At 38.7% G+C, this 26,790-nt stretch overlaps 1 protein-coding gene across 4 annotated transcripts in view; it reads left to right on the forward strand.

Moving 5' to 3' along the window:
• The window catches only part of LOC131690863 (uncharacterized), a 362,721-nt gene that overhangs the window by 23,024 nt on the left and 312,907 nt on the right, over positions 1-26,790 (forward strand). For 2 of the 4 annotated variants that reach the window (XM_058976933.1, XM_058976935.1), the window contains exon 2: positions 952-998. The exons of the other annotated variants lie outside the window; for them this stretch is intronic. The gene's annotated coding sequence lies outside the window, so the exon portion shown is untranslated. The remainder of the gene's footprint in view (positions 1-951; positions 999-26,790) is intronic. 4 annotated transcript variants of the gene reach the window in all.

Raw genomic sequence — 26,790 nt, forward strand, 5'->3', positions numbered from 1 at the left:
ACAAGGGGAACGTGCCATTTGAGTCAGTCGTTACTGAATTCTGATAAAGATGCCTTGTGTGGTGGCAAAGGGTAATGACGGTCCAGTCAATGCTAAACCATCTGCAAATAATGGCGCTCATGACTTTGACTGGTGCTTTCACGACGACCCTTCTAAATGCCAAACCATTACACGAACACCTTAAACAAGAAACACCATCATGTGCAAATAGATTGCAGGTTATCAGGCTTTCTAATAATTTATCTCAATGGTACTGTGGGCAATATTTGTTTCATCGTAGATAACAATTCTGTCAAAATGACATCTGCGTTAGATCAATTATTTCCCGCGTTTTTGATCGTAGAAAATGTATGTTTTGTCATCGGAAGTTATTGAGAAAAAGACAAGGGTTCTTGCCCTCGATCGAATGTATACCTAGATAATGAAAATGATAATCGACCTTTGCAGTCAACAAACAGATGTGAACTGGGGTGAAAACCCATATTCTACACACCAAAATTTGGTTGCTGATTTCAGCAAAAATTTGCTGAATTTTCATCAGTTGAAAGTTTCAGCAATCCAAGATGCCAAAAGATCGGTAATTTGAATTGAACCAGTTTGGCAAATTCGCTTTGCTGAAAATTCAGCAATTCAAATTGTCAAATTGACAGCGCAATTACCGGATTTTTAGTAATCCAATACGAAATACTGAGAATTCGGCAATTGAACTTTCAATTTCTAATTTTCAGCAAAGTGAATATGTCGAATTGACATAATTCGAATTGCTGAGCTATCAGTATCTTAAATTGCTGAATCCTTTAGCTGATGAAAATTCAGCAAAATTTAGCTGGCATTCAGCGAAAAAAATTTAGCATGTATTTTCAGTTTTATCATTCTGCATTTCCAACTTAACCATATACTTCACCAAAATTTTGGTATGTCGCCCCTAAGAAATTTTTTTTTCCTTTTCAGCGTGACCGCTACCCATCCCAGTTGTTCTGGGTTCAATCCCAGCCGAGGTAGTTAAGATTTTTCTGAGGTGAAAAAATGTGGTGTGGCCTCATCTTCCCGGGGAATGGAAGTAAATCTGTTAATCCCCGGTCCATGAGTTGATGGGTCGATATCTATTCCAGATGGTGGAGTCACCTTTCTGGCGTCGATAAAGAAGAAATAAAATCCAACTTCTATATTTTCTAACAGATATCCTCCTCCCGTGATACCTGTGAAGTGCGCAGTGCGGCCTCAAGCAAAAGCAAGTATCGGACTAACATTCATTCCCTTTCCAAGTTCCATTTGCGAACCCCCATTTTGGTTCGTAAATGGAGGTTCCAGTGTATAAGCTGACCACTGATGAAACAAATTCATAAATAGAATGCAAATGATTTTATAATGCACGAATTCATTAGTCATTTTCTGCAACAAAGCATTCTCGTCCATTGAAAATTCTTCGTGTTGTTCATTTTAGAGCTGAATAAATGACGACCAAAAGAAAAAAAATTCTACTTAGTGTACGTTGCTCGAAATCAATCATCGAATACGAAACTATTTTTCGTGACTGAAATGAAATGTTTCGTTATTTTACTATGTTTGAATGTAGCACGAATATTTCATTAGACACACAATTTTATCTCCGATCACCGAAAAAAAATTTTCGTATATTTTTGACCCGATCTTTTAGGATTGATATTTGACAACATATATTTTTTAAACAAATAATTCTCAGTTCGGTTTCTCATCTTGCTCAGTTCAGACGCTCCGCTGCTATAGCAGGGCAAGTAATTAAATTTACCCGCGCGCCGCTTGGTCTATTTGCAAAGGCAAAAATTGATTTCTTCCACCTAGTGTGTGAAACGTGAACAAACAATGAGTGACAATATAAAGCAAGAGTATGTCCCGTTGCGGGCAAACTGTATTGCTGTTGACTACTCGAAATGTTCGGTAAGACCATCAATTCGTGAAGTGGAGCAAATATTGAAGGTGAACATGATGCTCATCGAAGCAGAAGTTAATGCGGTGCAATTCCACTATTTACGTCATGCGGTACTGATTCTGTTCAAACCATTAGTCAACTTCCCAGAACAACATGAAACACGTCGTCGAATGTAATAAACTCACTACTTAATATACTTCACCAAAATTTTGGTATGTCGCCAAAATTTTGGTGAAGTATATTAAGTAGTAAGAGTATATTAAGTAGTATGAGTAGATGAACTTGTTGGTAGTACAAGTTCATCTACTCATATCTCTAATTCTAATTATTGTCAGTTTTATTGTCAAATTGAATTTAACATAAGAATTTAACATTCAGATGTTTTTAGTTCGACAATGAACCAACTAGAGCGGCCCCCTGTTAAAAATTAAGCGACCAGCGAATCACGACTGTGTTAGTTTTAACATTTCATATATCCACAATTTGTAGTATACAGCAATTGCAATCAACTAGTAGGGTAAGATGGGGCAAATCCGACCGTTGGGTAAACCCGACCCCCCTCTGTTATCGAAAATCGGAAGCACTTCGCGAATTGTTGTCATTGTTGTCGTGTAGAGCATCGAAAATAATCATAATGGTTGCATGACAGCATTTTATTAGTCTACATTGAGATGCTCAAACGACAATAAGTGGGTTTTTACAACTTTTGATTTGATTTTTGTGCATCATTGACTACAATAAATTTCTGATTGTCAAAGTGATTGTATAAAAAATGTAATTCTTTGATTAAAGTCGTACAAAGTGCATAGATGAATTTAGTCCAACTTTTCTCATATTTTCTTTAATTGCATCGTAATGAAAAATGACGCGGTGGGGCAAATCCGACCTCTAAATATTGGGGTAAATCCGACCGCTTTTTTGCTAAGAAAATTTTTATTTATCAAATTGAAATATATTTTTATTGTCATTATTTATTATTTTTTTGCACGTTGGTTTATAATTACAAACGAAAGACACAAAAATGGGATAAATATAGTATTCGTCGAGCAATTGCTCCGATAAAAATGGAAATATCTTTACGTGTTACGTGCTCGTGATTTTGACATTCCAAGTTGACATTGAATTCAATTTTTTCCTTATGTTACAATTCAATAACATAACATTCATTGATTTATCATTGAAAACCCATAAAATTTGGGTAATATCTGTACTAAATCAACCAAAAACATAAGCGGTCGGGCTTACCCCACCATTTTTTAAAACAGCAAAAATGAACGTTTTCGTAAAACGCTTGCGTCTCGAAATTTTCCCAAGTTACGATTCAAATGCTATACATAAAAAGTTGCTTAGAAGTCTAGTCTTTAATTTGGTATATAAAACGACTTGATCCGATGTAAAATGAGCATTTTACAGCCCAAACCATTTACTAGGTCGGATTTGCCCCACCTTACCCTATATAAAAATCGCTATTTTTAATACAAAAATATACAATAAATAATGATAATACATATAGTTGAGATCGATTATATTGTCTATCAATTGATGTAGACAACTCTATTTTATATTCTGGTAGCCTTATGAAACGTATCATAAAACTTCAAATTACCATATCTCTCGATTCTCTCGATGGATCATTTTGAAATTCACTGCGAAGATGCTTGGATACTGTATCTTTTGAATGCCGTATGCCAAATTTATGGTCATTTTTTTTGTTAATAACGGTTTTAGGAACACCGTGCATTCGTGAATATGATTTGTATATAGTATGCATCACGCACCACTCGATTCGTCATCTTCTGTAGCCCCAGTTTTGGAACATACACGTACAATGCACCGGCTATGCCTTCCTGTTTTTTCTCCGTTACTGCATATTGCTGTATTTTTACTATTTTGTATTGGCGTTTGGTGTTCAAAAAAGCATCGGGATAAATACACTTTTTGAGCGGTTTTTCGATAATTTACTACTTGTTCAAAAGGCAATTTAATAACACTAGCTTACAAAATAAAAAACTGAACTTCAATATTCGAACACCATTTCTGATGTCAAATTTCGTGCTGAATCCGAAAATGAGGTCGAAAAAATTTCTAGTAGAACAGTTTTCGAGTTACAATAAAAAATTATGATATAAATTTCGTTGTAAACTAAATCCTCACATGTCATAAACTTCGTTTTTTGAACCGCTAACTGCTCAACTGGGTTTTGTACAATGTTAATACAAACTATACGAATCCGTAGATATATGTGATACCAACTACATACGGCAAGTTTTATAAAATTAATAATATGTAAAATGTAAATTTGTTTTCCTTCATAGAATAACTAGCAATTCGTGTTTTAAAATTATGTAGGACATCGAACAAGACTTATTTTAGATTTAAAATCTCAAAATCTGATCTTCAGAATGATTTGAAGAGCATAGAATATTTTTTAATTGCACTTAGCTGTTTTACGCAATATATTGTAGTATATTGAAGTTTTGTGAACCAGTACCGTAAAATCGATACATCGTGGAAGCCAGTGTGAATACAATATAATTTCGAATTATAAACTTCAAGACGTTTTAATAACGTAAAATAAATTGTTAGTAGAACAAAACGTGACGAAATCAGCGAATAAATCATCATTCGTGAAGCTAGTGTCTGAATCTAACATTTTGCACCGTCATAACCTTTGATGTGTGTATCAAAGCGTTGTGGAGCATGATATTTACAACGTATTTTGAGGATATACGAATCTGTATGATGTACGTAAATATTATGCGTATTTTTAATGCCAAATTTTTGATGACATTACTCCACTGAGCCTGTAATTATTGTCAGAAGTCTTGAATCTTTGGATAAACGAGTTCGAATATTACCCAACATTAAATTCTCTCAAAAATTTTCAAGTTACTTGTTTAACAATATTCTGACAGAGAATCCCTCATATATTATTAAACAAACTCTGGAAAAAATTGGAATCAAGACGGTTCAATAAGTTGACCCAGGGAATCACAAAAATCTCCATTCTACAAAAAATTAAATAACTTTCACAATTTTCGTCCGATTTAACCCAATAAGTGCTTATTTTCATTGGTGATTAGCAGGCTTTAATTTCCCATAAAAATATAATTTTTAGGATTTCTATATCTTGCCCAAAATATTGACCAAACGCCCATCTTTCTTCAAAAAATGACGAAAAATTAAGAAAAAGTTCAATAAATTCGCAAATAACGCCAGAACCAGTAGTCGCACTGAAACAAAATGTTCTAACGATCAAAAGTGAATTCAATTACCTTTAATTCAACATAATAATATTTCATATCGATGCACTACAAGCGAAGATATTTGGATTTTACTGAACGTACTTTTAATGTTATAGGTAAAATTCATTTTTTTACTGTAACTCGAAAACTGTTCTACTGTAAACTTTTTGGACCTCATTTTCAGATTCAGCACGAAATTTTACATTGAAAATGACCACCAGCTTATTTAGTTCAGAAATGCTGTAAACTAGTGTAATCTTTGCAACGCCGTATAGATGGTCAAAATCAATTAGAAACTACCAGAGGTATAGCAAAATATTAACGAAAAAGGGAATTTTGATATATTTTAAAGACTTGCTCCATAAAAAATAAAATATTACATAATAAAATACGCAAAACACGAATATTTTTGAACGGGCTACTTGACGAATGATTTTGCAATAAAACTATCCATTTTAATTATAAATTCAATAAAAATTAGATATATTAGAGCGATTTTAGTTCTGGGGTACGAATGTACCCCACAAAACCGTTTACGTATAGAAAAAGTCACGAAACCGATGTAGGGTTAATAATACTAAATTTGAGAAATGTTTAATAATTGTTTTAATATTTCAACCAATTAGCATGATACAACTAATAAAGATATACACAAAATTCGAACACCGATTGTAACATTATAATGACATAATAATTTCCCGTCATGTTATCGCACACTTCCCGATATAAGATAACCACCGATATCGATAAGTAGGGCGCCGGTATACAGCACTGCAGCCTTTTCCGGCTCGTACTACAAATCCAATAAATCATTCATCCGTTCCTGGTACCGTGCCACTATATCGAAACCAGCACGAGTAGAGCGAGGAGCGAAATTATGCTCCGAAAGAAGACGTGACACAAGAAGACACAAACTTTCCCAGCTAACTAGCTCGCTGGAAACCGATATTACCGACAGTAATTTATCTGTAATATTTGCTTAACTGGCTCTCGTCTTTATTGCATATGTCATCAACTTGTCCGTAGTCCATTATCCAAGGCGGCGGCACTACTGGCGAAAGGTATATCTATCTCTTATCGCTTTCAGCTCTTGGCACCACGCAAAAGGAAGGTTGGAGTTTTTCCCATCATTCTGCACCAGCACCGCATTTTCCGCATTGGCGGTACACCATGCTGCCGCCGCCGCCGGAAGGAATCCCATGCACTTCGCTTTGGCGCAAATAAAGCGAACCTCGACGAACCGGGGAAGCAGGACGAATGGGGGGGGGGGTGGCGTACGGTGGAAACATTCCGTAAGATATTGTGTGTAATCAAAACCGCATTACTCATTCTTTCCTTTCATCTGCTTCCCTTCCTAATGATGTGAAGCCATTTTTCATGCAGCGCTCTAGTTATTCCCGTTGAAGAAAGCAGGAAGCGTTGGCGGAACGTGAGCTGGCGTTTGCCCCTGAGTTTGCTGAGTTATGAACTGATTAATCTGCGAGCTGTACGTTCAGCAGCAGCCAGCACCGCGTCGGGTCGGTTCGAAATTTGACGCTCGCTTACGGTCGATACCTGCCTGCATACATAACTAATGCCAATGGTCGTTAGGAGCTTTGTACTTTTTAATATGTTCACATTTTTTTTTATAAACAAATTATCTACCTACCATGAGGTACTAATATCAGTGTCGAAAACGTAACCAGAAATGACAACCATCTTCTGCTTGCAAATTTCCGAAACGCCAGACACGTTTCAATCGTTTCTTCCCTTTCTTTGGCAAGCATTATTCTAAAAGCGACGGAAAAATAACCCCAAGGGTTCTTAAATTCCCAGACAGTCCACATCCTACAGCGGAAGTCAAACCCGGAAGGTTATTCTGTGGGATGCATACGATAGTAGATAGTTGCTTGAAATCGGACCAGCTGAAATCCGGATACGGTTGGCAGTTTATCTTCCGATGTGCACTTGTTGAAAAATTGTGCATACACAGACACACGGACTCCGCAAGGAAGAAGAGCCCTTTGTTTTGGCTTTATTGAATTTATTTTCTTCGACATTTTATATTCTTTTTTCGGCCCATTTTGAAAAGTTCGGGACAGGTCCAGCGAGATAATCAACCGCTCAATCTAGATGTGAATGTTTTATGTTTACATTAAGGGTGGGGGCGGCTGACTGTAGGTTCTTCATCAACATTCCGGGGTTATCCGTTTTGTTATCTGCTGATCTTACCCAGACCGGGTTAACTGGGCTGAATTTGAATCCGCGCAGCAGTGCTTGGGAGATACTGTCTAGTTTTAGCAAGGTAACGTCGACAGGATAATTTGGAAACCCTTTTTTTGCTAAGAGATATAATAACATCATAGATTCAACCCACGGTATCCCCTCAGCATTGTTTAGAGCAATGGGCTTTCGTTGAAAAAAAAAAAGCTAAATAGGTTCGTATGCTTCCAATTTATTCAGGGTTACGGCTTCATCAGGACTGATTCAACATAGGAATTCGATTAAATAACGTGAAGAAAAGTGCTGAGTTGATAATAAAAATGAGACAACCATTGATAAGATTATGTGTTTTTTGTTGTGAACTTTAGTTGTGGTTCTAGCTGTTTTTTCTCTTGTTAGGTGTATTTTTCATTGCAACCAGCACTTTGATTTGTTGTGGCAAACCCCTTTTTATTCTACGCCACCTCAGGGTGTTTCATCACCATTAATTTGAATGATTCTCACTGACTAAAGAAAGTACATACATTTTATTGCTTTACTGAATGAAATCGTTCGTCTGACTACGCCGCTGACAGTATTCAAGTCCTTGTTAGATATACTAAGAAGATGTCGGGTTATTATTTTATTTGACGAATTAAATCTTTCAGATTATCGGGTGGTAATACGATTTTTATAATTATTTTTTTCCTAGCTCTTCAAATTCAATTTTTAAGATGCCTAATGAGATGCCACAAAATTGTTCAGTACCTAGAAATAAATTCAAAGATCAATTTCTAGTTAGCTTGCCTTTTTTCAATTCCGTAGTGTTGAGGGCTGTCTTAAGATCTATTAGTCTATTAGAGCGCCTGGACCCAATGGTTTGAGGCGCCCCTAAAACCACTGTTAGAAAAAGAACACTAACTTGAGTGTGCTGAGACCGCCTACTGTAGTTCAAAACGTATAGGGAACATGATGAAAAAATGTGTTTGTCTCTAGTAAGACAGGATCGGTTTTTATGAGCATTTGAAGATTTTTTTCATTATCAATAGCTACAGACTAGGATTGAAAATTAAGCGAAATAAATAAAAATATGGTAGGTGCCCATTTATGTGTTGGATTGAATGTCATAATTAGGTTCCGGAGTTACGGGTAGAAGAGTGCGGTCACACAGCGAATTCCCGTATAAACTGGTAATACCATGATATTGTTCAAATGATATTAAAATGCGTTCAACATTACTTGGACTTGCGGGTCTAGATCACTAATGACCTATCGAAGTAGTTTTGATTACATTTGCCATCTATGATGGTTCTTTGATGCGCCCGGGGAATTTGCCAACTTCCAAGTTAATGTCTCACCTATTTCTCAGCGAATTTTTTACTTTTACATTTCAAATGAATTTTTGATTTCAAATGAAAGATTTGACCAGGATTTTTAACGTTAAATTCAACTTTACCGCCGATAACGATGAATTCAGCGCCATTACTGGCGTTGAATTTCACGTTAATTTCATCGTCATCATCAACGTACATCGTTAAATTCAACATTAGCGTTATCGGATGTATTTGCTTTGAATTATATTTAAAGTTTAGTAATATTTCTGTAACTAGATATATTTTTAATTTTATTTAAATTACAGATTCTGAGGTTAGTTGTTAAAGCATTCTTAATGTAAATATAGACTTAATGGAACAAATCTAAATCGCGTAATCTCGATGGCCAGGGTACGTCTCATATTTTCAAGTTCACATGCAATGGAAATTGATCATACAACCTTAGTCCCCCCATGTTTCCGCAGTTAAGTAGAAGGTTGCGTCGTACTACTGAAAGTATACATCGGGTTGAGTCGTCTTAAAACTACTCGCCGCCCCTATACACTGTTGAACTGAGTGGTGAAATTCCGCAAGAAATTCCCCGCAAAGTTCCGCGTGGAAAACCGCACGAAATTTCGCGCGAAATTCCACGTGAAATTCCGCGCGAAGTTCCATGCAAAATTCCGCGTTTAATTGCACGCGAAACTTCGCGTGAAATACCCATGAAAATTCCACGTGAAACACCGCGGGAAATTCCGTGTACATTTACGCGTGAAGGACCGCGCGAAATACCACGTGTAATTCCGCACGAAATTCCGTGCAAAATACCACTCAAAATTCCGCGCAAAATTCCACGTGAAATTCCGCAAGAAATTCCGTGCAAAGCTCCGCGTTGAACACCACACGAAATTCCACGTGAAACCCCGCGCGAAATTACGCTTTAAATTCCACGCGAAGCTCCGCGTGAAATTCCGTTCAAAATTTCGCGAGGAACATCATACGAAAATCCACGCAAAATTCCACGAAAAAATTCCGTGAAAAATTTCACGTGAAACACCGCACGAAATTCCGCCCAAAATTCTACGCAAAATTCCTCGCGAAATCCCGCACAAAATTCCGTGTGAAATTCTGTGAGAAATTCCGTGCGTGAAATTCTACATGAAATTCCAGGTGAAATTCAGCGAAAAATTTTGCGCAATGTTCTGCGTGGAATTCCGCGTGAAATGCTGCGTGAGATTCCACTTGACATTACTCGTAAAATTACGCATAAAATTCTGCGTTAAATTCCATGTGAAATTCCGCGCAAAATTCCACGTGAAATTCCGCTTAAAAATTTCACGTACAATACCGCGCGCAATTTCGCATAATATTCTACGCAAAATTCCGCGTAAAACTCCGTGTGAAATTGCGTGTGAAATTGTATGTGAAATTCAGCGTAAAATTCTGCGTGAAACTCCGCGCGAAACTCCGCGTGAAATTCCCCGCAAAAATCCGCGTGGAATACCGCACGAAATTTCATTGGAACTTCCACGTGAAGTTTCATGCGAAACTCCGCGTTGAACTCCACGCGAAATCCCACGCGAAATTCCGCGTGAAGCTCCGCGCGAAGTTCCGTGCGAAATTCCTCGTGACGTTCCGTGCAGAATTCACACCTCGCGAAATTTCACGCAAAATTCCGAGTGAAATTCCGTGCAAAATTCCACGTGAAACACCGCTCGACATTTTCCAGTGGAACGCCGTGCGAAATTCCACGCTAAATTCCACCTGAAATTCCGCGCGAAATTATATTCCTCGCGCAATTCCGCATGAAATTCCACGCGAACTTTCGCGCAAAACTCCGTGTGAAATAGCCTGTGAAATTGCGTGTGAAATTCCGCATGAGATTCAGCGCGAAATTCCGTGCAAAGCTCCTCGTGAAATTACGCGTAAAATTCTGCGTGAAATTTTGCAAGAAATTCCCCGCAAAAATCCGCGAGGAAGTAGAGATGTGCGCCGCGCCGCCGATTTCAGGTAAAAATCGGCGCCACGCCGGCGTGATTACTATTTTTACTTGCAATCGCCGGCGGGGCGCGGCGCGCACCTCTACGTGGAAGACCGCGCGAAATTTCACTGGAATTCCCACGCGAAGTTCAGTGCGAAAGTCCGCGCGAAATTCAACACGAAATTCTGCATGAAGTTCCGCGTGATGTTCCGTGCAGAATTCCGCGCGAAGCTCCGCGTACAATTCTGCGCAAAGTTCCACGTAAAACGCCGCGCTGAATTTTTCCCGAACTTCCGCATATATTTTCGCGTGGAACACCGCACGAAAATCCACGTGAAATTCCGCATGAATTTCCGCGCAAAGTTCTATTCTAGACGAAATTCCGCGCGAAATTCCTCATAAAATTTCGTGTAAAATACCGCGCGCAATTCCGCGTGAAATTCCGTGTGAAATTATGTGAGATATTCTGCGTGAAATTCCACATGAAATTCCAGGTGAAATTCAGCGAAGAATTCCGCGCGAAGTTGTAACCGAACGTTACAGGAATCAAACTACATTTTTTGGCGCTATTTACAATGAATCAAAAGAACATTCAAGGTGCTTAATTTATACCCAAAACATATACAAAACAAGTACACCGTACATACCAAATACACAAAACCACACCGGTGCGATTTGCTGCTGAAAAGGCCCGATTGGAAAGGGGATCGTCAGTAGGCCTATCAAGGTCGAACACTCGGAAACAGGGCAAGAACCGCCATGAATTAGTCACCGTTGGTCAATTTCATACAGGCGAGCGAGTGCGTAAGACGCGTTTTAATTAAAAATCAGTGAGTGACTTAAATAGAGCAGCCAAGCGTCATCGCCATTCAGGACCTTTTGATACCCTTTTGATACCCTTTTGATACCTACCATAATTTAGGAAGTTGCGAACTCCCGGAGACACACCGCACACGCATCGACCTAGGTGACTTGACGGTCACCTACGTCTAACAGTAAAGGGCCAGCCTTCAGCCCTCTGGTCGCCAACGAAAACCAGGGACAAAGACTCTCGGGCAAAGGCCCTAATTACCAAGGAGAGCAACCCTTCCCGGTCTGGTAAAAGTCGGTCTCGTCCGTCGCCAACCGATCTCGCCAACGAAGGAAGCGCTTGTTGGACACCTCGCCCAGAACGCCTTTCTGGACCGCCATTTTACCCACCACCCCAGCATCGAACCCTAAACCCTAGGATCAGTCATCACCATCTTGCACGATACCAATAATACCGGACCCGAAGACGATCAGCGAGCGCTCGCCGGTTCATCTAGCTGCCAACAAACCATAGAGTACGGTATGTACCAGTGAACCCACCAGTGAAACCCATAACATTACACGAACATCGTACAATAAAAGACAGACGTTAAGAAGGTTGAGTGTTTTCATAGCATAAGATCCGCGAAATCCCTCCAGTTTGGCCAGTAGCGCGCCGACCCTGCAGCTAAGTCCGAGTCACGTGCTGCTGAAGCTTGTCGGGTAAACCTTAAGTTACAAAGTTCTGCGTGAAAATTCCACGAAAAATACCGCGCATAATTCCGCATAATATTCCACGCAAAACTCTGTGTGAAATTGCGTGTGAAATTGCATGTGAAACTCAGCGTAAAATTTCGCGTGAAGCTCCGCGCGAAATTCCGCGTAAAATTCCCCGCAAAAATCCGCGTGGAATACCGCACGAAATTTCATTGGAACTTCCACGTGAATTTTCATGCGAAACTCCGCGTTGAACTCCACGCGAAATCCCACGCGAAATTCCGCGCGAAGTTCCGTGCGAAATTTCTCGCGACGTTCCGTGCAAAATTCACACCTCGCGAAATTTCACGCAAAATTCCGAGTGAAATTCCGTGTAAAATTCCACGTGAAACACCGCTCGAAATTTTCGAGTGGAACGCCGCGCGAAATTCCACGCTAAATTCCACCTGAAATTCCGCGCGAAATTATATTCCTCGTGCAATTCCGCATGAAATTCCACGCGAAAGTTCGCGCAAAACTCCGTGTGAAATAGCGTGTGAGTTTCACAATAGCGTGTGAGATTCCGCGCGAAATTCCATGCAAAGCTTCGCGTGAAATTACGCGTAAAATTCTGCGTGAAATTTCGCATGAAATTCCCGCGTGGAAGTAGAGGTGTGCGCCGCGCCGCCGATTTCAGGTGAAAATCGGCGTCACGCCAGCGTGCTTACTATTTTTACCTGCAATCGCCAGCGGGGCGCGGCAGCGTTGCCGCGGCGGCAGTGCCGCTGCGCTTACCTCTACGTGGAAGACCGCGCGAAATTTCACTGGAATTACCAAGCGAAGTTCCGTGCGAACCTCCGCGCGAAATTCCGCATGAAGTTCCACGCAGGCATGGCAAAAGCACCGAACGGTGCTGCACGGTGGGCACTTCTACCAATAAACACGCCACCAAGAGCATTGAAGTTGGCACGCCGTACCGGTGCTCAACAGCAGACACCGGTTGCCGATACCAAGGCACCGGTGTCGGTGCCAGCGCATGATATTTAACCACAGTGCTCGTTGCTTCGGCAAAGCACCGACCCGAGTGTTTCTGACTTCGGCAGGCACCGTACCGAGTGTTTTTAAATTCGTAAAACACGGCAGCTTATATTTCGGTAGCTATTATCGCCGCGCTATTGCTGTCGCTTGGTAAGTGGCTCAAAGCAATTTGGTGTGTTCATATGCATGAACTTGATACTTGATGAAGAATCTGTAATGCATTATACAGTAAGGAAGGATTAAGTAGGTATGCAAGTAGGAATTATAAATAGATGAATGAATGGATTTAAATTGGCGTTGGTACTGGAGTCGAATTGTACATCTTAGCCAACTCTTACATCAAACAACCTCAGTCCGAGTATTACGTTTGAAGACCATAACTGACCTTTATTCAGTATCAAAATTAAAAAGATTCTTCTGCACTTCGAAATTTAAATATCGTCCGGTCATTTGTATACTTTAAAAATATGAGAAAATTCTCTTCTAAAAACTAAAAAATATAATATTGAGACTAACTATTTAACGATTAATAGCGATTGGATTGTAACCTCCACATTTGCATTACTAAAAGTATCATTGAAAGACTAAAGTGTCAAAGTTCTCCGCTACTTAGTACTAAATAGCAGTTTGAAAATTTTATTCAGGTATGGAAATACATATGCGCCTAAATTGAATTGAAAAGCAAATAGGAATACGTGATAGAAAAAAATGTTGATTTTAAATATTTTTATTCGGTCAACGCCTTTCATATGTTTTGCATAATTTTAAGACTTTTGACTCCAAATTGTTAAAATTATTATTACCGTTGCTAAATTTACATTAACAGAGGAAGTCAGAAGTGTTGCAAGTTCCCAGTTTGACGGTTGTATTTTTCATTTGTCTCGAAATGCTCAAAATAATGTCCCGTCATTATAAAATTAATAAAAATATGATTTCTGAAAAAGTAGTGTAAGTCAAGGTCGTTAAGTATCCTGTAAAGTATTTAGCTTTAGTCATAACTTCAAAAAGAAAGTATGTTTCCAGCAATCAGTCTGGAAAGTGAATATGTTACTGATTGAGAAAACATTTTAGTTTTTAACTCTAGGTAGAAAGATCAATATTTAAAATCTGTGAAAATTCTCTTTGGTTTCCGCAAATATGAAATTGTAGTATTTTAGTAAAATTTCTAAAGTTGCGGCTTCAGCTACCATCAAATGACTTCATGAGTGCCGTGTATGAATTAAACAAAAACTTTAGGACCAATATTTTCAGTCTACCTTTCGGGCAAATGTGAGTGGGTCCAACTAGTTTGTATTGCAATTTCTGGATCTTGGTTTTTGTTCGATACAAATCATCCTATTTTGTCATTCTAATAAATTCAATCAAATTTACTGTTCATTTGTCAAAATTTACAGTAAAAGTAAAAAGAAACAACTTATCATATGATAATACGCAAGCGAATAAAGTCAACTCGCGTGGGAACATATCATTTACATACGCGTTTAAATTTCTATGACTTACACAAGCCCAACACAAATTATACCGATGGTCTATTGACGAACCAAGCCAAATTCAAGTATCATTTCTTAAGAACGTTGTTCACATCTTATAGATGCAAAGTATACACACATAATTTTTTTTTGCTGTGGAATAAGGGAAATTTATTCCAAATAATAAACAGGTCAGATTCGAATATCCGGGGATTTTAAAAATCTTATCCCGGGTGTTCGAATCTAAAATAAAATATGTTAAATGTAAATGTATCAATTTGGCTCTATTCAATTTGTAAAACTCCAAGGTGTGATTTGTCTTATCAGTTGCTTTTCATTTATATAATATATTGTTAACGGGTTCATGATATATTTCAGTTTTGTATAGCTATTTGTGCATGAATTCTCAAACAAACTTAAGGTGTATTTAATGCATTACAGGTCGCATTATCCGGGAAATCATTTGTCTGTTATTCGATTTTCTGGTGTAAGTCAATTAATTTTTCAACTACTAAAAAATAATGTAAATTAATGAGCTTTTCGTTGGTGTTGTGGTGTTACATGCTTTACGTTTGAGTGAGAGGATTCTCTTCCTGTGCGTAATGCTTACACAAAGCATAACTTCATTGATTCATATTGTACTGGATGGTCTGGTGGTCAGTATGCTTTTAGTTTTCACAAACTTTCCAACTCATGTTTGCCATCTCCGACGGACTATAAAAAGATATGTCGATGATAGATGCCCGACCGTATCAGCAAAAATCATCGCATATCCTTACATCGATCACTGTTTCCAGTACAGTTATACTCTCTATGACTGGTAAGCATACACACCCACTATACTGTGCAAGAATTGAAATCTCTTTAGACAGTCAAATAAAATTTTATGTAGGGTGATGAGCCTATTTTGGCACCATTAGGGAGAGGGTCGCACTATTTTTTGAACAACTTTAAAAGAAGCCATATTATCTATAACCTTTCTCAGAATAAAGTATCAGTGTACTGTTACTTAAACATCTATATAATGCTTACTTAGCAGAATTGCCTCAATTTTCAGCATAAATGCAAATAAATGTTCCATTCTGAGCATCTATTCCCACCTCAACGATCCAATTATCGCCTCATGGGTGTGCCAATTTCCACCTCATCGAAAAACAATCTAGTTGAAACGCAATGCCTCATATTCCATTTGCGTCGATTCTAACTAGGTATCCAGATCATGGACGCCAACATGTGATTTGTAAAACGAATCATTCTGCTTTTTTCAGCCGATCAAAACAAACGTAAACATCACGCACATCAATGAAACTCATCAGCTGTTAGTAGAAGAGCGCCCAGAATTGCACACGCAGAAAAAAACCATTCGAAGGTTAGCAACTGGAATGACAAGTTTCACATCACACATTGCTTTCTCGCAATCCGAATTGTATGTGCAGATGAAAATAAAATATCTGCAATCAACAATTAGTTGAATAACTTGAAGTAATTGATTACTTATACCTGAAATTGCATTACATTATATTTACAAGTTCATGTTTTGGTTTGGCCGCACTGATAATTCTTTTCTGCATGATGGATACAAAAAGTTAGTTTTGATTGTGGTAGTGTATCAGCAAAACATGCCAATAATAGGAACCCCCGTATTTAGTTTTATCCTATTATAACACTAGGCCTATTCTAGTGTTTGACGAGTGATTTTAAAGTGAAATTATCATAAAAAGGTTCTCCAACTAAAATAAAGGTATGTATCAGTGCAATGTTTAATATATTTGTGCTGGAATAACGAGATATGAGGCGGTAAATGCTGGCTCATAAGTGTTTATTTTGCTAAGCGCCGTTGCATCCAGTTTCGGTTCACTACGTGAGTGAGGCGGATTAGCAGATATTTCAATAAGGTGATTTTGTTTTAATTAAAAGTTGGATTTAGAGGATAGTTCTAAATACATATGTGCACAACAAATAAAGAATATAACTTGAGCTTATTTTTTCTCACCTGTTTTAGCCAAATCGGAAGTGTCATTATCTCATATGCTTGGTTCGAAACCAAGGGGTACGAAATAGGGTCACAATAGGCTCTACTGCCATAATAGGCACGTCACCCTATCTAAAATGCATGCATAAATTAAATTTTGCCGATCAAATTGTAAAAACCCATTTGAAGCTGGCTTTTTTATACCTTAAAGCAGAATAAATATAAAAAGGACAAGGTATCGGTTCAATTCTTAAAAATGCAGAATATAGCAAGACAAAAATCTAGTCTTCAGATTTCAAACTGCATCACTTCAGAATGTGGTTTGGGTGATCACTTACCATCTTGTCAACTAAATTTGTCTTTGTTTTATTGAGTTTACATGCGGAATAATGAATATAGCTTATATAGTACAACTATCGAAGAACTGATGAGGACTAGGACACTAGCTAGCGATATTTATGATAACGTAGATTTTTTCTAAATTAATGCTCTATAAGTCTATAGTACAGCGAACCAAAAGACACGTCAACACACGAACGCCGTTGGATGTGCTAGGTATGTAATGAAGTCCGGCCAAAATTCATTTCTATGCATTGTGCTGTGCTAAAAGTTTTGTAATGGCACTGGTAATGACGTATAAAGCGGAAATAAATCGTATGGGCGCACCTCGATTGTGCCCTAACGCCTTTACATACGATAACGTGTTTCAAGTAATTTTGAAAATTGAAGTTCTCTGCAGTAGGTAACTTGCTACAAATGATATGAACAATTCCAGTTCTATTAGAGTAAAGCAAAGCCTCCCTCCCTTTTAACTTACCAGGACGGGGTGCTTGGAATGAATATAAAATATTAGCGAAATATGACCACCTTATACATGACCTTGTTTTAGCGAAGGGCCACTATTTTATATGAGATTAGCTCCTCTGAAAATACGTTTTATTAACCGCAATGATAAAATTAGTACTGTAATTTGACATTCTAATTGAAATTAATTCTTTTTTCAAAACAACCTGGTAACCGGATAAACAGATTTTTTCAGTGTCTCCATTTTATCAGCCTAAAAAGCACTATGAGGCAGTTCATCACTATTTTAGGTAAATATTGCAATAGAGTTTGCGACATGAAATGACTCAATACTTTATTATTACGACCTGGGACGGGACGCGCAAAGTGAAATAAAGTAACTGTCACCGCGAACCGGCAACGGCCTGTCACTGCGAACCGGGCCTTTCTTGATGATTTTCATTTACTTGTAATAAACTGTGTCTGGGTAGTATCGTAATATTCTGGCTATATACAAGGTGTTTGTAGTAAATATATTTTACATGTTGCTTAGATGCATGTACATACACAGAAACAAATATGAAAAATGCAACGACGGCAAGAGCAATTTTATTATTATGCTCAACAGTTATGGTTAATGTTGTTTTACATAGTACAGTGAAACGATAACATAATTCAAGTCATGTATGAGCTCTATTATTTTCGGCACAAATCTGTAACTCATCGGCGGAAATCTATGCCGCATCGGCACAACACTATCATCGGTATTTGCTTGAAATTGTTTAGCAAGCGGATTTTACCCTGCAAAATAACATCAATATCGGGAGGGAAAAAGAAGACCGTCTTCGCATGTCCCGTCCCAGATTACGACCAGCAATAGATAGAATGTCTAAAAATTGGTAACAAAGTTTCGTATAATAAAAATTATCCAAATACTGTAAAATACTTGTGAATGATTGATCGAAAATTCGAAACGTGTGCCCCAAATGGCGGCAATAGGAATAGATTCAAATTGAAGTTAAGCACCATATGTGCGTTATCCGTATATATTGGGATCATAAAAAATAAAAAGATGTTTATCGATGGCAAGGTTCATATCTTTTGCTTTCAATTAGATATACATTTGCAAGAAGATAAAGAAATAGAATTTTCGTTGACTAGTATTTCCAAGACGCAAAATTAAAAAAAAATCCACCAATCGCGATCTATACTTGCATCGACTTTGGATATTTTATAATTACATATCTAACTAAAAATCAAACTGCCGTGATAATAGAAGTATATTTACTGTTCTCTTTTATTCCGTCGCACCGAAAAATCTTTTTTTCTTTCTTTTTGTGAATATGCTAGCGGGCTTAAACATTCTCGCTTTGATACGGGTGCAAAGTCAAAGAGTTTCCGAGGTGTTATCCGAAGTTGAAAGCGCTCGGCTCCGGTGCTTCAGAAATTTTAAAGCACCCGGCCCGAGTGTTTTCCGAAGCATCTAAGCACCGGATCGAAAACTTAACACCGCCGCCGACACAGGTGCTTCGTTTATCGTGCATCAGTGCTTCGCATCGAGCACTGGCATGGGGTGCTCATTTCAATACACTCGGTTGCGGTGGTGAAATGCAGCACGCGGTGCCGTGGCGTGTTTGGACATGCCTGGTTCCACGTGATGTTCCGTGCAAAATTCCGCGCGAAGCTCCGCGTGAAATTCCGTGCAAAGTTCCACGTAAAACGCCGCTCGAAATTTTGCCCGAAATTCCGCATAAATTTTCGTCTGGAACACCGCACGAAAATCCACGCGAAATTCCACGTGAAATTCCGCGTGAAGTTCTATTCTACACGAAATTCTGCGCGAAATTGTTCATAAAATTTCGCGTGAAATATCGCGCGCAATTCCGCGTGAAATTCTACGCGAAATTCCGTATAAAATTTCGTGTAATATTCCGCGTGATATTCCACATGGAATTTCAGGTAAAATTCCGCGAAAAAATCAACGTAAAATTCCGCGCAAAATTCCACGTGAAAATTTGTGTGAATTTCCGTTTGAGACTTCCGCATAATTCCGCCTGAAAATCCACGTGAAATTCCGTGTGAAATTCCGCGCAAAACTCCGTGTGAAATTGGGTGTTAAATTTCTTGAGAAAGTGATCTCTATTGAATATCATCCATATCTGACTATTGGTTCCGAAGTTACAGGTTGCTTAGTACGGTAAGACAGGAATTTTCCATATAAACCATTACAAACGTAATACCTCAGAGGCTAAAAATCTATTGCAATGGACATCAAATTACTTTGATTCGTAGATCTAGACCACTGATGGCCAATCCAAGATTCTTTAAAGTTATTGTCCACTATCGACATTTCCGGAAGTCTGGTCCCGGTCTCGGACATATTCCCGAATTAAAGTCTATTTCCCATGTTTCCCGAAACCAGGAAATAAAAAAACTGGGATTAGGAAATATGAAAATCCCAGGATTCCCGGTAAAAAAGTTCCCGAGATAGAAGCTCTAATGGTACCCTCTGATGATAAATGGGTGGACGCTACTTATTTAGATTGGCCCGTGGAATTTGATGTAGTACATGATAGCATTGTTATACTGAAATCTCAGTGACAGTTCTTCAGTTATTAACCGATTTATTACCACTCTCTATCTACCTCTCTCTCCTTCTAAACGATTTGTTTTCATTAGAGTAAGTACAACATGCTCAATTTCACTAGAAAAAACTCAGGGTTTTCCCCAAGGAAGACTCTACGATTCACAGATTTTTTTTCCACCATCGATAATAAGTGCTACAAAGTACTATTTAAATATTTTAATAACTTTCGAAGATTTACAGAAAGAAGCATTGTTCGACATTTCCTACTGAAATGCCCCCTTCCTCTTCAAAGTGTTACTGCCGGGAGCCTCCAGCGTCCTCAATCCGTATTCTTTGTGTACGTTTTTCACTCGTTCATCTATTTAAGACTCCATCTAGAAGTCACTTATACACAATCTGTCAACAGATTTCCGACCCGGTTGTCGATCGTCATCGATGTCGGAGTGCATTTCTCCACATATTGTTGATCGTTCTAAAGTAGATTCAAGCGTCGTTCCCGGCAAAATGCGACTGTCTATTCGCTGTATTAACTTTTCTTATCTCGATGAAGTATTTCTCTATTGTTTCTATCTAACCAAATCGCTCCCAGTTCTGAAGTGTAACCACTGCAAGCATTCGGTTTCTAGCTTGGTTTTGCTCACCTGCTTTCGGCTTCTAGCTTGATTTCTCGCTTATAATAGACAATATACTTCATATTCCTAAACGCGCTTTAATTATCAAAATTTTATTACTTCGTTGAAAACAGAAAAAAATACTGATATCTGTGCCACTACGATACAGTGTTTTCAATAAAATCATCTGGCACCTCTGTTATAATGACCATATGATATGATTGACACCAGAAAATGTCAACTGTCTATTAAAACATGGTTGATTTGTGATCACGTTCTGGTGCCCAGGGCCGTCGAGAGCCGCGCCAGGCCCCAAAGCTTGTATTACTGCCGGGCCCTTTTAAACCTAAGTCCTCTAGTGCAGTATGAGTTCAGCCATGGGAAACTCGTGAGTCCGTGGTTGCTATTAGACTCCGGTTGACTCATATTGCCACATCTACAGATAGCGTGCCAGACAGGCGAATTTCGACAGCTTCTTATTCCGCGGTATCCAAATAGGGTAAAATTGCCATAGTTTTTAATTTGTGGGTATTCAGGAATCAGTAGCGTCTGGCTCAAATGGCACATTCCCCATGTAGATCGGAGATCTACATTGTGCCTTGCCAAGAATCGTTTTTTCACCATTTCCCTGATGGGAAGGATTGGGGAAGTGGTAAGGGTAGAGGTAAGAAAAATAGGATCTGCTGGTGCTACAATAGCAGGAATAATACTTCCAACCCACGGAGGAATTTAGAATTTGTATTTTAACAGTGAGCGGATATATTTCGTTTCGCTAAACAAACGCTTCTGTTCCATTGATGGTCTGGAACATAATCAGCACGCTATGTCTAACATGGTGAAATTGTATTGGTCATCTTTAGCTCCATTTGTACTTTTAACAATAGATCTTAAGGAACGTCTCGAAAATTAAATAGGAATATATTTTGACCGCAATAGGCCACTTTCTGCTTGTAATCGTCACTCATTTTTTGGACACAGTAGCTTGGAACATAATATTTTACTTCTACTGGGCAGACAAAGCGACACATGGATTGATTTATTTGCTGGTAGCTGTGGAGTTTTTGGCTTTTGTTGTAAGCAAAATGAGAAGGCAGCAGATGCAGCTCAAAATTCTCGTTTAAAATTATCAAATCAAAAAGATTTTCTATTTACAATGTAGACACAGAACACAGTAATCAGACGCAAATAAAACAACTGTGAGCACAGTAGGCAACTGACCACTGCTTCTGTTGCATGAGCTGAACTGATTTGATTTCTTTATTTCGCACATTATAATTGGGTTCTTATGGACATCACACACATCTTTGGTGGGACCCAAAATCACCGTTATATCTCAATACAATGCATTTTAAAAGCGAAAATAGTAGTACGTGCTATAACAGTACAAAAATATAAAAAATAACCATTTTATTCAACGGTTAGTTAAGCTCAGTCTATCTTCTCATCTCGCCCAGAGTAGAAACTAAAAATCGTTCCGCTATAGATACACGGTAAATTGGTTCTTAAAGCAGATCAAGATTTCAACGCTCTCCTAAAGCTGGCGGAAGTCAGAAGTCTACAGTGAACAGACAGGGTATTTTTTCTATTATTTCTGGAGACTTTGTGAAATCAGTTGTTCCAGGAGAATTACATGCAGATCGGTGTATTAAATAGACAATTTATAAGGGAAATCAACCCGGCTCCATCATACAACAATCCGAAGAATTGATTTGAATATCTGTTCCTTCACCAACCGCAACGTTTATTTTCGATGGTAAAAAACTTGTAAAATACCGAAAAACTTGATTAGCGAAAGATGCGACCGAAGTCTTGAACTCTATATTCGTGAAATTAGTTGTCGCTGGAAGTTTGAAGGCGACGGAAGGCACTGTATAGCAAGACCAGTATATTGAGAAGACAAGGAGGAGCTATAACCTGGTTGATGGGTTATAAACAACAGTTCATAGCATTAGATTTGAACTTCCAGTCCAAGTTTCGTCACAACATTTCGGTTATGTCCAAGATAGTACCCATATCATTGCTTTCATGATGTAATGCTGATCAAAGTTATTACAAATTTTTCATGACAGTTTCTAAGAAAATCAATAGTATCCAGTCATACACCGAGTGAAGATAGGTGAACACATTTGCCTTCACTTCTAACTTGTCTTTTGTATCCCTGAAGGTTTTATTTAGCTCCGAGCTCTGGGCCGTGCGCAAATAAATTTTCCTTAGAGGACTCAGCTGACGGCAAATAAGATACGTCACCAAAGACTCGACGACTTCTCGTTTAAAATCATACGCATTGCACTCGCTCGGACCATATCTGACATTCTTTCTAATTAACTTTGATTCCAAAATCAAAGTTAATTAGAAAGATTTCGAAAAACCTGACATATAAATATACTACTGTGATAGATATCTTGAAAATTCCCCAAGATAAACTCAGAAGTTTGATATTCTTTCAAAAGTAAGCAAATGACGTTGCTAACGACAAGTCTTTTATGAAGGACTACCGCGTCTACATGCCCGCTCACAAAGTTGAGATCGATGGTGATTGGTTCGAGTTTTTCGTGCGCCAATCTACTGAAATGGGCCTCTCTTGCAATAAGGCTCGGTGCGAAAATAGCACAGAGAATCATGAAAATGACCTTTGTATTGTAAATATTTCTTCTATCATTAACACAAAGTTCTGTTATTATGTTGAATTTTTGGTAGCTGTCATTTCCTATTAATTATCGAATTTTGTATTCCTAAGAGCAAACTAATTGGTGAAAGTAAGTAATTTACAGTTGGGTCATCTGCCAAACAAACACCTGTCTCCTTAATCGACTAGTTAAACGCCGGACGAAATTTTCCCTAGAACCTGATTATCCTCGACACAAGCTTAAAGCAACCGCTATATTTGTAACGAAAGGGTAATCCTTTCGCCTAGCCAAAAACCATTGTAGATACCCGGCGATTCCAAACAACACCGCACAAACACACAATTCAACAAAACTTTTTGCATCGCAGGACACAAAAGAGCCGCAAAATTATTCCTGCTCACGTCAGACCACCTTACCACTATACCTTTCGTCCGGACCCGGTTTTTCCCGCACCGCACACGCCTCCCAACAAACACCCGCTTCCATGGTTCCGGGGAAAATGATGTTTGGTTTTGTTTACCTTTTCGTATCTCACAGACAGACCAGTTTGCTCGGCCGGGTCGGTCGGCAGCAAGCAAAAAAAAAAAATAATTCTGTCCCCGTCAGCAATGAAAAACAGACTGCAGGCAGGCAGTGGGCATACAATTCATGGGGTTCCCGGTGTCGGATGAAAACAGGAACAGACCACCACCCCCAAAAGTATCGCTCCAAGCAGAAATGTGCCCCGAGAGGTACTTGACATTTTTATTAGCGGTATTAGGTACGGTGATGACGATCTAATGCGCGGTCCCGGTTTTGTGTGTGTGTAAAATCACGACCTTTGAAAATATTTCCTTGCCCACGCAGGAGGATATAAGACTGGGAACGGGGAGGGGTCAAGGGGGTGAGATGGAGAAATGGGTTCTTTTCGGCACGTCGTCGCTCGTTCTGTGTATGAAGACGTGTATGGTTTGGAGATCCCCGTGATAGTCACAGCCGCACCGTCGCGGTGGTCGTCCTTGCGGGGGAGGCGGGTGGTATAAAAAGTGGCGGGGATTACGAAATGTGAAATTCAGGTGTCATGAATAATTTGTTACGATTAGCAAAGGAATGCTGATTGGGGTGCTTTGCTGTTCGTACTGAGTTGGATGGGTGCTGTCAGATTGGCGAAAATAATTCTCGACGTGACGACGCGGGAATATTTTATAAAGAGATCTTTGTGAGGTGTCTATTAGGAACGAGAATCACCGCTCATATGTTAGAACTGGTTGTTGGATGAATTATTAAACATATGGTGATGATTTTGATAATAGGTGTTCTAAGGCTGAGTTAGCTAAATAGTTACTTTTGATAGCATCCAAGACTGGAAGGGATTGATGCTGCAAACAAACATGAGAACGATTATATGAATGAAAACGAGAACCCATGAGATGTTACGACCAAAAAATATTATATGATCTTTCATTTAGGTATGATTAAGGATTGGTAAACCTGACATTTGAAAAAAAAAAATCAATGGCAGTTTATTCGTTGATTAACTCTTCATAAAACCTAATCAGCGTATTCGGGGGCGTTGGTGTTGGTACAGTACACTCAGGTTTTTTTTTACGCGGGGGATACAGACCGCGTAAATGAAAACCGCGTAAATGAAAACCGCGTAAATTTCAAAATCCGCGTAAATGAAAACCGCGTAAATTTCAAAATCCGCGTAAATGAAAACCGCGTAAATTTCAAAATCCGCGTAAATGAAAACCGCGTAAATTTCAAAATCCGCGTAAATGAAGACCACTTAAATTTAAGAATCCGCAATAAAGGGAACCTCATTGATGTATACCGCGTAAATTTCAAAATCCGCGTAAATGAAAACCGCGTAAATTTCAAAAACCGCGTAAATGAAAACCGCGTAAATTTCAAAATCCGCGTAAATGAAAACCGCGTAAATTTCAAAATCCGCGTAAATGAAAACCGCGTAAATTTCAAAATCCGCGTAAAAAAAACCGCGTAAAAAATACCGCGCAAAAAAAAACCGCGTAAAAAAAAACTTGAGTGTACTGTTGCTTGGTTTTCATAAAGATATCACAAACTACGAGGTATTTCTCAAGTGGATCATAACAAACATATCAACAAATGTGCATGCCAAGACTTCTCCAATAATCCCTAAATAATCAACTTACGATCTGAAGGGAAGCGGTATAAATATAGAAGTGAAAATACATTTACTATAATTATTTCGAATCTGTACAAATTAAGGTGCAATGCTAATCGTCGACTGGCAGGGCCCATCGATGATCATCAGGTGCTGAAAGTAGTGGTGCCACTAGAGATGATCAGTGATTGCATTCCTGTGTCGCGCTTCGAGCGCCATGCATGCGTTTTCTTTCCAGTCGTCCAGCAGCCGCGACAACGTATCATCGGGAGCGCAAATGCATCTTTTTTTTCGATTTTGATCTGTGAGCAAAAGGCCCCTAAATGACTCCTTAGTGTTCAACTAATTTCAGTCTTGTGCAATACAATGTTGAACCCCATAGATATGCGCTGTTGATACCTCAAACTGTGCGCGAATAGCTCCATGCTCAAAACATTGCTTTTAGGCATGAGTTTGTGAGAGCAGAGGAGCAAAAATGGCGCCAAAATGAGAAGCCGTGCTAGTCAAAGCTAATCCGGAGAACGCGAAGCTGAGGGATTTGGGTGAAAACGCGGTGAGAGGTAGGCGTACCCAACAAGGTGATGTTGAAGGAGGATCCCACGATTAACAGAAGATTGTGACCAAAGCACTGGGCGAAAAAGAAGAAGTTAAAGCCTTAAACCCGGAAACGGAATTATGTGCAGGGACCTTGAAAGCAAAACTGCTCCATAGGATGACTTCCAAATTATTGAACATATTTCCTTTTGAGACTTCCACTATCTTTGAAAACTGTGCCAAAATGTAATGGTGGATTATGAAAAAAGAATAATTTTGTTCGTTTAATACCCTGTCAACAAAAATTTGTTCCATATATATTAGCACTATCTTAATAATGAAAAAATATTAGTAATTAATTGATTTCCATGAATAAAAGAGAAAAAAACTGTGAAAATTCCGTCTTACAATACCATCATTCTGTAACTTGATTACGCTGTTACCGCATGAAAAAGTTTTCATTTTGTCACAATGGCGGTTCCCCGTGTTCATAGTTAATCTCCAAAATTATAGATTTTCAACGGCACACAACTTCCCCTTCAATATAAAACTCATTACTTAAAAGTTTCAAAAAAAAACCATTTTGACGCATTAACGGACCCCCTGCACATTGTAAATGTCCAAAACTATTGATTTTCAAGGCCAATAACTTCTTCTTTAATATGAAACTCATTACCAAAAAATTAAAAAATATTCTATTTTGGCGCATCGGTGGACCCCCCTGTACATTGTAAATGTCCAAAACTATTGATTTTGGATGGCCAACAACTTCTCCTTCAACAATACCAGATGACCGCTAATATTTTGCTGCAGTACTTTTGCTGCAGTACTATAGCAAGCGAAAAAGGAACTGATGCATATACCCATCTTGCAAATATAAGCCGTGAATGTCGTTCACTACATTCATTTTGAACCGCTGCTATGAAATTT

Source organism: Topomyia yanbarensis, chromosome 3, assembly GCF_030247195.1.
Source record: "Topomyia yanbarensis strain Yona2022 chromosome 3, ASM3024719v1, whole genome shotgun sequence".
NCBI lineage: Eukaryota > Metazoa > Arthropoda > Insecta > Diptera > Culicidae > Topomyia > Topomyia yanbarensis.